Raw genomic sequence first — 12,616 nt, 5'->3', positions numbered from 1 at the left:
GAAGTGGAACTAAGGAAGAAATAGGGAAACTGCTGGAGACTGGATTTCCCAGGTCCTACGTCCAGACGGCTGCCTATGTGTGCTTTGACCAATGTGGGTAACAATTATCCCCATGGAAAAGAACTCTTCAGAGAAATTCTATTTCAAGGTGAAGATCCAGATTCAAAAATTAGGACTCCACAAGTTACAAGTCTGTACAGTCAAAAATAAATAAATAAATAAATAAATATGCAGAGCTACTGAGGAGTTCAAAGAGGAAACTTAATAAAGCAATTCCCAGTCCCTGAAAATATCACTCATGTGAAGGGCTAAAGATATTCCAAATGGAGGATTTCCTAACACCCCCTAAGATGTGATGACTGAGAAGAGTGACAAGTAGATAATTCCAGAGACTAGAAGAGAGAGGCAGCCTTTTGAAAGGGTACAATATAATTGATTTCATTTTCAAGTGAAATACCTGGCACTATCACTGCCTCTCTCAATTCACCAATGTGACCCACAAGGAAGTTCCTATGACCCTTTGGCTGAGAAAAAAAAACTGACCTGGTTACGAAGGTGTCACATCATATGCTGGTACTGGCCAGCCATGGATTGCTTATTCTACTGCAGTCTCACCCAAAGATGTCCATAAAGAAAAGTGATGAAGAGATATCCTCTCTCATGGGCAAAACTTGGAGGAGGAAGTCTTGTTATTTAGTATGCCTGGGAAGAGAAATGGCCTGAGGTTTAGATTGATTTATAGGCATTCACTGTTGGGTGGCTAGTTGGCCAGGAAATGGAAGAAGAGTGTGAGAAGATTGGTGAGCACTGTCTGGGAAAAAAGTCATGTGAATGTACCAAAACTGGGCACAAAGCATGAAGATGTTTGTATCCTGTGCAAAATGCTCTGTGAAAGACATCCACTCTTAAGGAAGTTCTCATCAATCATATTGTCACAATCATTCATACAAAGGCTATCAGGCAGCATCCCTCCCCAGTGCTTATCCAATGGGCCCCTGTACAAAGATGCCATCATGACAGACAGAGGCAATGCAAGGCCTCAACTGCACAGTCTTCACCTCCACTTTATCACCATAACACGGTTTCTAAAGTACAACCTCAGTGACCAATATTTAATACCTGACAGATCATCATTACCAAAGGGATTAGCAGCTTTCGGGTGGCAGGTTGATTACAGTGGTCCTCTGTAATCAACAGTGAACCATTTTGGAAGGGGCAGAAATTTGGCTTCATTAGATGGACATCTATTCTATACATGGATTTGCTATGCTTCTGCCAGCACTATCATCTCATGAACTTATGGAAACATACTGTTAACCTTCATAGAATCCCATGACACGTTGGAGCTCATTTCACAGCAAAATGTGCAGAAAGGAATTTATACCTATTAAATTTACTTGTCTTGCAGTGTACCCTATCGTCTGAAGAAAACTTACCTAATGGAACAATGAAATTAATTACTGATAATTCAGTTATGAAATCAGCTGGGAGACCACATCCTAGGAATATTGGGTGCTTTGAACAAGGAACCATTATAAGGTGCTGCTTCTCTCATAGCCTGAATATAAATATTTGGAACAAATAGGAGAAATGAATTACTGTTTTTGTTAATACACAAAATAACGATATTTGTATCATTTTTGCTGTCTTTATAACTTCATACTCAGCAGATTTAGAGGTCTTAGTTCCAAAAAAAGAAATACTTACATTAATAACACAATAATTGTTCCTTCGAAATATAATTGAAACCTCCAGGTCGATATACTTTGGGCTTCTCCTGCCATTGAACCATCAGTCAAAGAAAGGGGTTGTGGGAATTGATCCTGTCTAACAACAGAAAATTGCTTTGCTGAAACATGATGGGATTTACTGTCATCTTCTCTTAATACTTTCAAGCTCAGTAGTAAAAATCAAAAAGCAACTATCCAGTAAAGCCAAAATCACTAAGGGTTCCAACCCTTTAGGAAAGAAGTCTTGGTTCACCAGCCAGATAAAAAAAACCTGACCAATTGAGGTTCTGGTTGAGGGCAAGAGGAACATAAAAGAATGAAGGAAGGCAGCACACTCATGATTAGAAACAGAGATGAGGGTGATGTTAGCTCTGCCTGCTTTTATTATGTATATATTAACAAATTATTTCTATTTTGCTCTTTCCTCTTTCTCTATTCATATTATCTATGAGGGAGTGTTCATGATGCATAGATTTTCATTTTAATTCACAAATCACTGCACTCTGAGAAACTGCATCTAGAACTGATGAAGAGGACATTGTATCACTTGGCCACCTTCAACTTCGAGAATGAATAGTGAAGATGAGATTTTCTGTGTCCCTTTTGTGGAGAGGTGTGACAGCATCTTCATTTGTGCTTTGGGTTGCATTTTATCAGGTAGAAGAATGAAGTCATTGTTTCATGGGAATAAATAATATATGGTTAGCAAAAATGCATGCTGCACAGAAAAAGGGGTGGACTGTGTTACTTCCTTACTTCCTACTTCCTTACTGCTCACAGATTCATTTCTCACTCTTATTCTGCTTGCCAGAAAATGGCTTTTACAAACATGTCCAAGGTTTTTTGTCAACTGCTTTCTAGCTAGGTAGGGTAAATGGGAAGCCCTATGTATGAGTTTAGGCTGAAGGAAGGGATAAATCAAGCCCCCATTCCAACCCTCCCGCTGCTTCTGGTAGGATATCTAGTAATGGCCTAATCTTCTCATGGTTCGAATTCTAATCAGGGATCTAGATAGCCCCTCTCACTCTGGTTTCACCTCCAGTTGACTGGCCCTGGTTCCTAGGCTCTGGTAATACCACATTCTCCCTCTGCCCTCCAGGTGTAGGAATGGCAACACTTACGTGAGTTGGCACACCATCTTTGGTTGACTTTTCAGCTCTTCTAATTCCTTTGTCATACATTTTAGGCTTCTTACATACTCCCAAGCATTGACTCTGTTTTCTCATTAGACTCTGACTGACACAGTTATTACAGTAGTTTAGGTGAAAGATAATGATGATTTAAATTGAGGTGCTAGGGTGTTAGCAGTAGGTACCAAGAGATTTAAACAGAGTAGAGGACATGCTATATATATTGAGGTGTTGAAGGAAAGGAGGAATCAAGGAGAATGCTTGTAATTTTTTTTTTATTTTAAGCAACTGCATAGATAATGGCATAATTTATTGAAATGCACCAGATAAAGGAAGAAAGAGTTTGGAAATAAGAATTTTAAAATTTCTTTTTATATGTGCTCATTATGAGATCCCTGTAGGATAGCAAAATGAGATTTCCCTATTTGACAGATGCTTAGTAGAAACTAGAGATTTGGGAAAAGACCCAGCCTCCTTCTTGATACCTCAGTTCTAAGTCCTCTTTTTCATTTGCAATTAACTTATAAGTGGTTAGACACCAGCTCCTTTTTCTGTTCCTGTCAAATGGAGAAAAAAATGAGGAAAAATGAAATTTCTAGGGATATTTTTATTTAAATGATACTCTAATAGAATAAAAGAATTTGGCTGACTGTTTTAAGTTTTACCAGAAAGGATTTTACCTGATTCTGAAATGGCAAAAATAAGTGATGTTCTAAACAGGGAAACCTTAAGGCAACTCTCATTTGCTTGTTCTGATGCTCTGAGAACAACGGGAAGCCTAATTACTCAATAGCCAAGTGCACTTCGCAATGTTTTGAGAAACTGCCCTCTGTCACCATTCTGTTTTAGGACATGATCAATTCATTGCCTTAGTATCGGCTAAATTTCATTGGAATAAAAATAGGAGGAAAATACTGACCTCATAATGAGATTCTTGAGTCCAAAGTAAAAATTTGTAAGCACTTTGGTGTCTGAATGAAGGCTATGAAAGAAGCACTAGTTTGTTTCTGGCTTTGTGAATTTAGCCTTATTCTCATGTTTCTATTACCACATAGTTATCAGCCATTCACATATAAAAATATAATATGGAATCAGGAACTACAATATTAATAATCAATAATGGGTAAGAACACATGAAAACATCACCAATATATTTCTGAAAAGGAAATTGGGTGTCAGATTATCTTTCCTAAATTTTATACATTCAGTGTTAGCTAATATATTTCTTGGAATACTTGTGTAGTTTATCTTTTTGTGATAGTGTCTTTCAAAAAGTGTTGTGGAGTGTGACATAACATGAGAAAGCAATCCTACAGCAAATTTTGCTTTATACCTTTGCTATAGACACAACATTCCAGTTGATGTGAAAGTGTGTGTAGAGTGTATATGTCTGTGTGTATGTTTACTGAATGCATCCTCATTGATGGCTGGCCATTTGGGGGGAAATGTGAAGAGAAGTAGAGTGGCATAGGGATGGGAAACTCTCCTCCTTAATTAGTCTTATAAAACCAAAATTTCCCATGCTTAAAAGGTCAAAGAGAGAGTATAATGCACTTATGAAAAAGAGATACCCTCATTAATCTGGTTGTTCTTGGCCCAGACCACAGAAGAAATATAAATGCTGTCATCACTTATGTGTGAGATAAAGGATGAAATGTGGGAATTTGTCGGTTTACAGCAATGACCATTCTTTTGGTTTGAGAACATTGATGGAAATAACCTGAGCTGAGAAAAGCTCCCTGTGAGGAATACATGTTATGGGAAACTATTAAAGACAACGTTTGGTCAATGACCTTCTTGATGTAGTTTAATGAAGCTGCACGCCCCACACCAAAAAGACAACTACTTGAAGAAGGGAGCCCTCAACAAGCCAAGACATTTTACCTTTCCTCTATTACATGAGTCTGGTAAAAGACACGAGTGTGCAATAAATCTCTAGTTCATGCATTCAGAGGCTGCACTATAATAATGATACACTATAAATCACAGAAAATATGTTACCTTTATTTTAGGACAGTCAATAGCTAGAAATAGTGCTAACCAATAGCACAGATGTCTAGGAGATACAAAAACGAAGGTTTGGCAGTTGTTTAAAAATGGGAAGTACAAGGATTTGACCTGAAATATATTAGAAAATAGCAGCAGTTTCATAGTTTTGTCAGGTTTCCAGTTTTTCATTTCACTATTTCTTTTTTAAATCCCATGTTCTGTTTTGGAAGGTAGACTGCAACTTTGGAAAACTGAAAAAAAAAAAAAAATTCTGTCATGCATTTCTAAAATAACCTTGTAAATATTTGTAGATCATATACACTTACATGAGCTTTTATGTAAATTTGTTTTTCTTTGAAAGTTTAAGGATAATTGAATGCTGAGAATGGAAGTAAAATGAGGCTGTAAACAAATGGGAGGCTCCCGCAAGGACCCAAGGGGATTGGAACTAGGATTTCCATGTGCCAACTATTAGCTAATTGTGAGATGACACTGACTGACCGGACTCATGATCCACATCCCAGTGTCTGCCTCAAAAGAGCTGTTAGAAGAAGAAAGTGCTCATTTGCTGCAACTGTGACCAAGTTCTCTGAAATCCAATAATAGACAGCTGGAGATCCCTCACATAACTGACAACACTAAGGGTCAAAGAGGCTTCTGATACCCCTGAGGGAGAGGTAAGAAAAAGTAGACTAGGTATTTTAAGTACAACACGGTTAACAAGCTGTAATTTACTACCTTGTTGATTTTCTTGCTTGCTGGAAGTCTGTAGAAACTGGGAACTTATGGAAAAGTGAATTATACTTTTCAAATATCCTCTTTTTTGTCTTTCCCTTTTTTTTTCTTGTGCCGTACCTTTCTTTATGGTGGTAGGAGGGGGGATGGTCAGGAAGTTAGGCAAGTTGATTTAGTTAAACAGTTGAAACTCTAGAGAAATGTGATCTTAACTTCCCAGAGGTTGAAAAGTAATGTTGTTTCCTGTGATTCTCCATTTCCTGGGTTTAGCAGGGACACAGATCCCAAGAATTAAAATATGATGAGAACGTCTGTCCTCCTAAGATGTTCTCACCCCGGCAGGAAAGTACCATACCAGAAATTTCACAAGAAAGTCTGCTCTCATGAGACTCACAGCCAGACTTTTAACCATTTTGATAAGTTCAGAAGAGCTTCCATCAAAAAGCTTTCAAATGCCTGTCCCCAGTGACCCCACAGATCCCTTTGAGAGCCACCCAACACCACTTCATAGTTCCCATAAACACTTGGACCTTTCCCTGTGAAAGCTGACAAGTTTTCCCGAAAGTCCTTACATACCACACTCAGCCTCATCTTGCCAAATGTGCTATCTCAGTGGAAACTGTTGGAACTTTCCAGACAGATTTTATGCTACAGGCAAAAAGCACCTCAGTCACCAATGTGCCCACACTGTTTTCTGAGACTGTCGGTACCTACATATTTCATACACGATGTAAAAAGTCTCATACTTTTTTTCTCCCTGTATAACTAAGTATTGCTCTCATAATACTTTGTGAAAAATGTCTCATAACTATAGTAATTACTGATGTCAACGCCCCTGTTAATATTCTGGATCTGCAAACATTTCACATCAGATCTCCACATGGAAAAGGGACTGCTCACCTCTACTTTGTAAATTAGCTATATGATTTATCTGTGGGAAACATTTCAAAAATATAGACTCAGAAAGACATCTACCACATGATGGCTTTTCCATATGGCATCTCATAATTATTTTGCTGTGTGTGAACATGATGAAAACAGTTTCATAATCCTCCAAGGGTCAGAGTAAATTATTTCAATTAGACATATTTCAGAGCAAACATTACCTTAGGGTTTATTAATAATATTACCTGAGAAGGAACAGCTGCCTTTTATGCATAAAAAGCTGTCAGCTTCTTACCGCTCCATACTATAGAAACCCTTTTGTGACTTTAAAAAAATGGCAGATTTTCTCATGCTTTACCTAAACACAGAACTTGGCAGCAGGGACCTGGTTGTAATCCTCAGCATGGGAGCTGGTGGGTGGATTTTTTTTTCTCTATAAACTCTTGTATAAACCACACCAGTCTCCTGGTATTTATTCTGGGTAATGCTAGAAATTGTACACAGATCCAGCAGGCCATGTAAAGGAGTTTTGTAACTTCCTGAAGCCCTTTCATGCAAAATCCTTACTCTGAATGCTGTTCCAGAAAGATGGGACATTACAGCAGCTTAAAAGGAAGGTTTGCTTTGTTGTCTTTTTCTCCTCTACATTGGAGCCTTGCAAATATGAAATAGGTCAATTGGGGCAACATAATAACAGCAATTAATATGAAATTAATTGACCTATATTGAAAATGTGATGCCCATTGAAATGGCTTCAGAGCTACATCACGTAGATAGCTATATTAATAATAATTAAGGATTGGAATTTTTCTCTGTAGACGGGTTGTCACTTTGTAAGAGTTAGTTGGAGCTACATATTACTGCAGCACATCAATTAAGCTTCACTTTATTATAACCACTAGTCTCTGAACATGCATATTAAAAGATCTCAAGGCACAGAGTCTATGAGACGTGTGGAAAAGAGATTAGAAACACTCTGTGTGTCTAAGAAATGTATCATCTTATCACAAGCTTTTCTTGCCTCCCACCCCAAGATAATGACGATGACAATGATAATGTGATGATGATAATCTTTATAATAATGGGATGATGATTTTGATAAGGGCTTCTCACCAACATGTCCTGCTTTTGGCAAAACTTTCCTAAGGCAAATGCATATTCATATTGGCAGAACTGACAAAGAATGTATTTTTTAGGAATTTGTTGCCGGTTGCATGAGAGATGGTATGGTAGGTAGTAGAATTAGTCAATATCAACTATTCAAATATTACTCTTTTGGCATTGAGTCCCGGTGAGGCTTCAAATTCTCAGAGGATCTTAGCTGAGGTAATATCTGTGACCTTATGAGTATTTTTTGAGACAAACTAATTTAAGTAGTGTGATTGAAATTTCGAAGGAAACTTAAATGTAAACACACAATCTTTCAAATACTTGCAACCAACATTCCTTTTCACAAACATACATGAAGCTGTAAAGCAGTCCTTTACCAAAGACAGCAGGGAAATGCTGTGAGGCGAAGAGGGTAATCAGAAAGTTTTCTTACATTTGTTTATTTTGCCAATGAATATTATACAGCTGTGGGGAATACAAATGAAAATTGGGGAATAGAAATGAAAATTGCAATCAGAAAGATTATTTGCATTATTCATTTCTATTTCATTTTAGGAAAATATCAATAAAAATGGGGAACATTATAGAATTTAAAAGAAACCTTGTATTATATTTTCTACATTCCTTATAGAAGGGCAGAACATCTCGTATGCTTTGTTGCAACTATTCCAGAAAAAAAACAAAAACAAAAACAAAATGCCATAATCATTGCTTCTCTATCCTACAATCTTATGCTTTCCAGTTCTCCTTTTTTTTCCCTCTATCTTTTGGCACTCTAGCGTGTCAGATTCTTGTTCTGTACCTGTTTTGACCCCAACTAAATGGTGGAGCACTAAGAACCAAAAGCAGAGCCATACCTGGGTCAGAAGAGATCTGAAAACCTAATCATGCCACAGATGAACCATTGGCAATAGTCCAATGCTTACTTGTGGCACCAATTTATTTCTTCCCATAGTGACCGCTATCTAAGTAAATGAACTAGCATCTACTCAGTTGCTCAGAAAAAAAACCTGAGAGTCATCTTTGACTGCTCTCCTTCTCTCACACCCCAAATCTGAATCAACAGCAAAACTGTCAGTTCCTAATCAAAACATATTTAAAATTAACAATGTATCATTTCCAAGGCTGTTACCATAAGCAAAGCCAGTACCATCATTTTTCTGTACTATTGCAATGGTCTCTCAGTACTCCTCATACTACTTGCTTCTGTGATATTTTTCCTCTCTATAATTTGGCCTCCAAACAGTTGTCTGTGACCTTTCTGAAAGATATATCATGTTCCTACCCTCAACCTTCCAATGCCTTCCCATTATACTTAGAATAAAATTCAAAATCCTTATCATGGCTTCTAAGTCCTTATGAGATTTAGGCTCTGACAACCACTCTAACTTAATTTCCTATCATACTTCAACTAATTCACTGCACTCCAACAACCTTTGCCTTCATATTCCTTTATACCCCAAAGCCCTTCCTATATCTGGGCTTTTACTCTCTGTTTGGAATACTTGTATTCCAGATATTTGCATGGCTCACTTTCTTTCCTCAACCACCTTCCTACCCAAATTTAACCTTCTAGAATATAACTTTTACAATCCCACCTAGAATATTCTGCCATGTCAATGTCTGTAATGGTTAAGTATTTTTTTGGAGGTGGAGACAGAGTCCTGCTCTGTCACTCAGGCTGGAATGCCTTGGCATGATCCTGGTTCATTGCAGCCTCAACTTCCTGGGTTTCAGCAATCCTCCTGCCTTGGCCTCCCGAAGTGCTGGGATTACAGGTGTGAGCCGCCACACCTGGCTGTAATGGTAAATTGCATGTGTCAACATTAGTGATCTAAGGGATGCCAAGAAGCTCAAAAAACATTAATTCTGGGTGTGTCTTTGAGGGTGTTTCCTAAAGAGAGTGGCCTTTGATTTGGTAAACTGAGTAAGGAAGATCGCCCTCACCAATGGTTATGGGCATCATCCAATCTGTGGAGGGCCCCAGTAGAACAAAAAAGTGGAGAGAAGACAAATTTGTACTCTTTGCTCAAACTGAGACATCCATTTCCTTCTGCACTTGGATATTAGCAACCTTGGTTCTTGGGCCTTCAGAACCTAACTGGAACTTACATCATTGGCCCCCAGTTTTCAGGCCTTTGAATTTAGAGTGGAACCTATATCTCTTGGCTCTCTTTGTTCTCAGGCCTCTAGGCTTGAACTGGAACTGCACTACTGGCTTTCCTGGGCCTCCAGCTTGCAGACAGTAGATCATAGGACTTCTCTGCCTCTATAGGCTTCTGAGCTAATCCTTCATTCATAATACAAGTCTTTCTATATATCTGTGTTTGTACATTCATCCATCTATCTATCTATCTATCATCTATCTATCTATCCATCCATCCACCCATCCTTCCATCCATGTATTTACATTTCCTATTGGTTCTGCTTCTCTAGAGAACCTTTACTAATATACTATCCTTTTACCTTACTTCATTTTTATTGTTAAATCATACTTGACAGTTTAATATATATGAGCTACATTTATTTACTTACTTGCTTACTTAATTATCATACATCTTCTATCAGAATATAAGCTCCATAAAGTCAGAGACTTTGGGAGTTTACTTACCACTGTATCCCCAGCACCTAGAACATTTCCTAGCACATACTGGATACTAAATAAACATCCATGACATAAACGATTGTATTTGACTCAATTTAAAGGTTTGAAATACATGAAACTAAGATAACAACAGGACAAGTCATATAGTTTCATCTGCCCTTTTTCCATGTTAAGGGAAGTAAATGTGTATTATTATTCAATGGTTATCTAAAAAACTGATGAACCTACCTGAAGGTAATACCTTGTATTGTCCTTAACTCCATACCTACCCCCCAAATACCAGGTAATGCATTGACTGTCTTTGGGTTTATCTACTTCTTCTCAAAGTATCTTGTTTACTTTTCATGTTTAACTCTGAGATCATGAAGTTTCGGGTTCTGCTTGTGTACCATTGAAAGACTTGAATTACATGTTCTCCAAGATCCCTTCTAGCTACATAATTCTACTAAAAATGTAGAGAAAGGTAAAGCCAATGGTGACTTCAGTTATTTAATATGCACCTATGTTCTAGTTTATTAGTTACCCTATCTATAATTTTAATATGCAACTATAGTTACTTGTTAGCCTAGATTTTCACTTGGTAGTAGAATACAACTTACAATGGTATGTATTCTCATCGAATATCCCTGATAAGTCTCATAATCAAAAGAATAGAGTGGTAATCAAAAGACTAGAAAATAGCCCTGATATCTAATGTGTCATTCACTATTCAACCTAAGCAGGTTGTCTTCCTTTTGTAATTTAATTGCCCAACTTCTAAAATAAGGTCGATGCACAAAACACTTACTGAAGTGTCCTATTTCCAGGACCATATTCCAGGTTTCTTGGAAGAAGGTACTAAGAATGATTTTGGCAAGTCAAGTATGTCAGAATAAGAGGTAGAATTGGTCAGAGGGAGAAACTGAACAACCATGGAGGTCTAATAAAACCTTGGCCAAAAGCTCAGGTGCATATAGAGCCCTTCAGAGTTCTCCTGCCTTAGGCAGAATACGAGGGATATTTACATCCACCTCAATCAATCATTGTATCAGGGCAAGGAGTGGGGTGGGGCAAGAACATGTCTTGGAACATGCAGCTCACATAAATTTTGGAAACCCTGGAGGAGCTGACTAATGGAGACTGTCTTCCAGCAATTGAGTCAATAAGTCCTATCTTATAGGGGGATGGGGGTAACACATTTCCATCCCTTCTGGTCACAGAACCATGGAGCAATTCCTCTTATATGTTTTATATTAATGCAAAAGAATAAGATATGTCCTATATGGGTGCTTTTCAAAGACCACTAATATGATACTGTATGTGTATTACTGTGCATTCTATTTTCAATCTATAATGGGCAATGATAATAAACATTTATGATCTACACTGAAGTGTGCATGTATCTGCAAGAGTCCATGGGCTTTTGTGTATAAGGGAGCTTGAAGTATGTCAAAGGTCATTTACAGACTAATATCCATAATAGAACAGGGCAATTACCAATTCATAAATTGTGCTTTGGCTAGACTTCTTCCTAGACTTTTCAAGAGCATTGGCTTTAGCTATGGGCCTACTTAATTGGCTGTGTTTGAATTTTACAAACCTCAGATCTCACACCATTTTAGAGGGTTCATCAACACATTCATATATGTAGCTATCATAAAAACAGATGTTTACTTAAAAATAACATAATTCTTAAATTTTTCTAAGTGTTCTTTGCTGTCGTTATTATTTGGCCTGGAATTACTAATCATAGAATATATCATAATTATTCTTCCCTCTTTTCCCTTTCCACTTAAATAGTTTAAAAATCATATTGGCTTTTTTTCTTATTTCTTGAAATACTCAACCAATTGGCTTAGCCCTTTCTTTCCTTTTTTTTTTTTTTTTCTGTGTCACCTTTTAATACAGGTTTTCATCACCTCTGCAAAAGGGATTTTTTTTTCTCCCCAGTGAAAAAGATGGATTGGTAAGTGGCCCTACAGCCTATAAACTGTTTCCTTTTAATTCAGGCCTGAGCAGTTTGGCCTGGCTCACATTCAGGTAGTATATAACTTGTCTGAACTCCTTCTAAAGGGCCTCCTGCTCGTGTATTTATGCTGAGCACTTGGGTGAGCCTTGAAACAGCCTCTCTACAGAGTGATGGGATGTTTGCTCACCTCCAGACCACATTGTAATGAAGCATGCCCCTTGCTTTTAAAATTCTGAGGTTCTGACCTCTCCAGGTGAGGCTTTCCCTGGAAATGGCCCCCTGAGGCTACTCCCAACTGCACAGTTTATGTGTGGGACACCAGTAACTATGTTCACTCTTAAGGGTTTTCTTTCTCTTTACATTGTCAGCTGCTTTCATGTTCCAACATAAAGGCCCACACAGGAAGTATTAGGAGAGATTTCTAGACCTCCTAAAGCTAAACCTGGTAAAGCTTTCCTTTAACATTCAAATACTCAAAGGAACT

The 12,616-nt window shown here is 37.7% G+C and overlaps 1 long non-coding RNA gene across 1 annotated transcript in view; it reads right to left on the bottom strand.

Moving 5' to 3' along the window:
* LOC112636325 overlaps positions 1-12,616 on the bottom strand; it is a 416,183-nt gene that overhangs the window by 4,357 nt on the left and 399,210 nt on the right. The window contains exon 4 of the long non-coding RNA XR_003122169.1: positions 1,437-1,558. This is a non-coding gene — a long non-coding RNA (uncharacterized LOC112636325). The remainder of the gene's footprint in view (positions 1-1,436; positions 1,559-12,616) is intronic.

Source organism: Theropithecus gelada, chromosome 12, assembly GCF_003255815.1.
Source record: "Theropithecus gelada isolate Dixy chromosome 12, Tgel_1.0, whole genome shotgun sequence".
In the NCBI taxonomy this organism is placed as follows: domain Eukaryota; kingdom Metazoa; phylum Chordata; class Mammalia; order Primates; family Cercopithecidae; genus Theropithecus; species Theropithecus gelada.
This window is presented reverse-complemented; position numbering and strand designations above follow the sequence as displayed.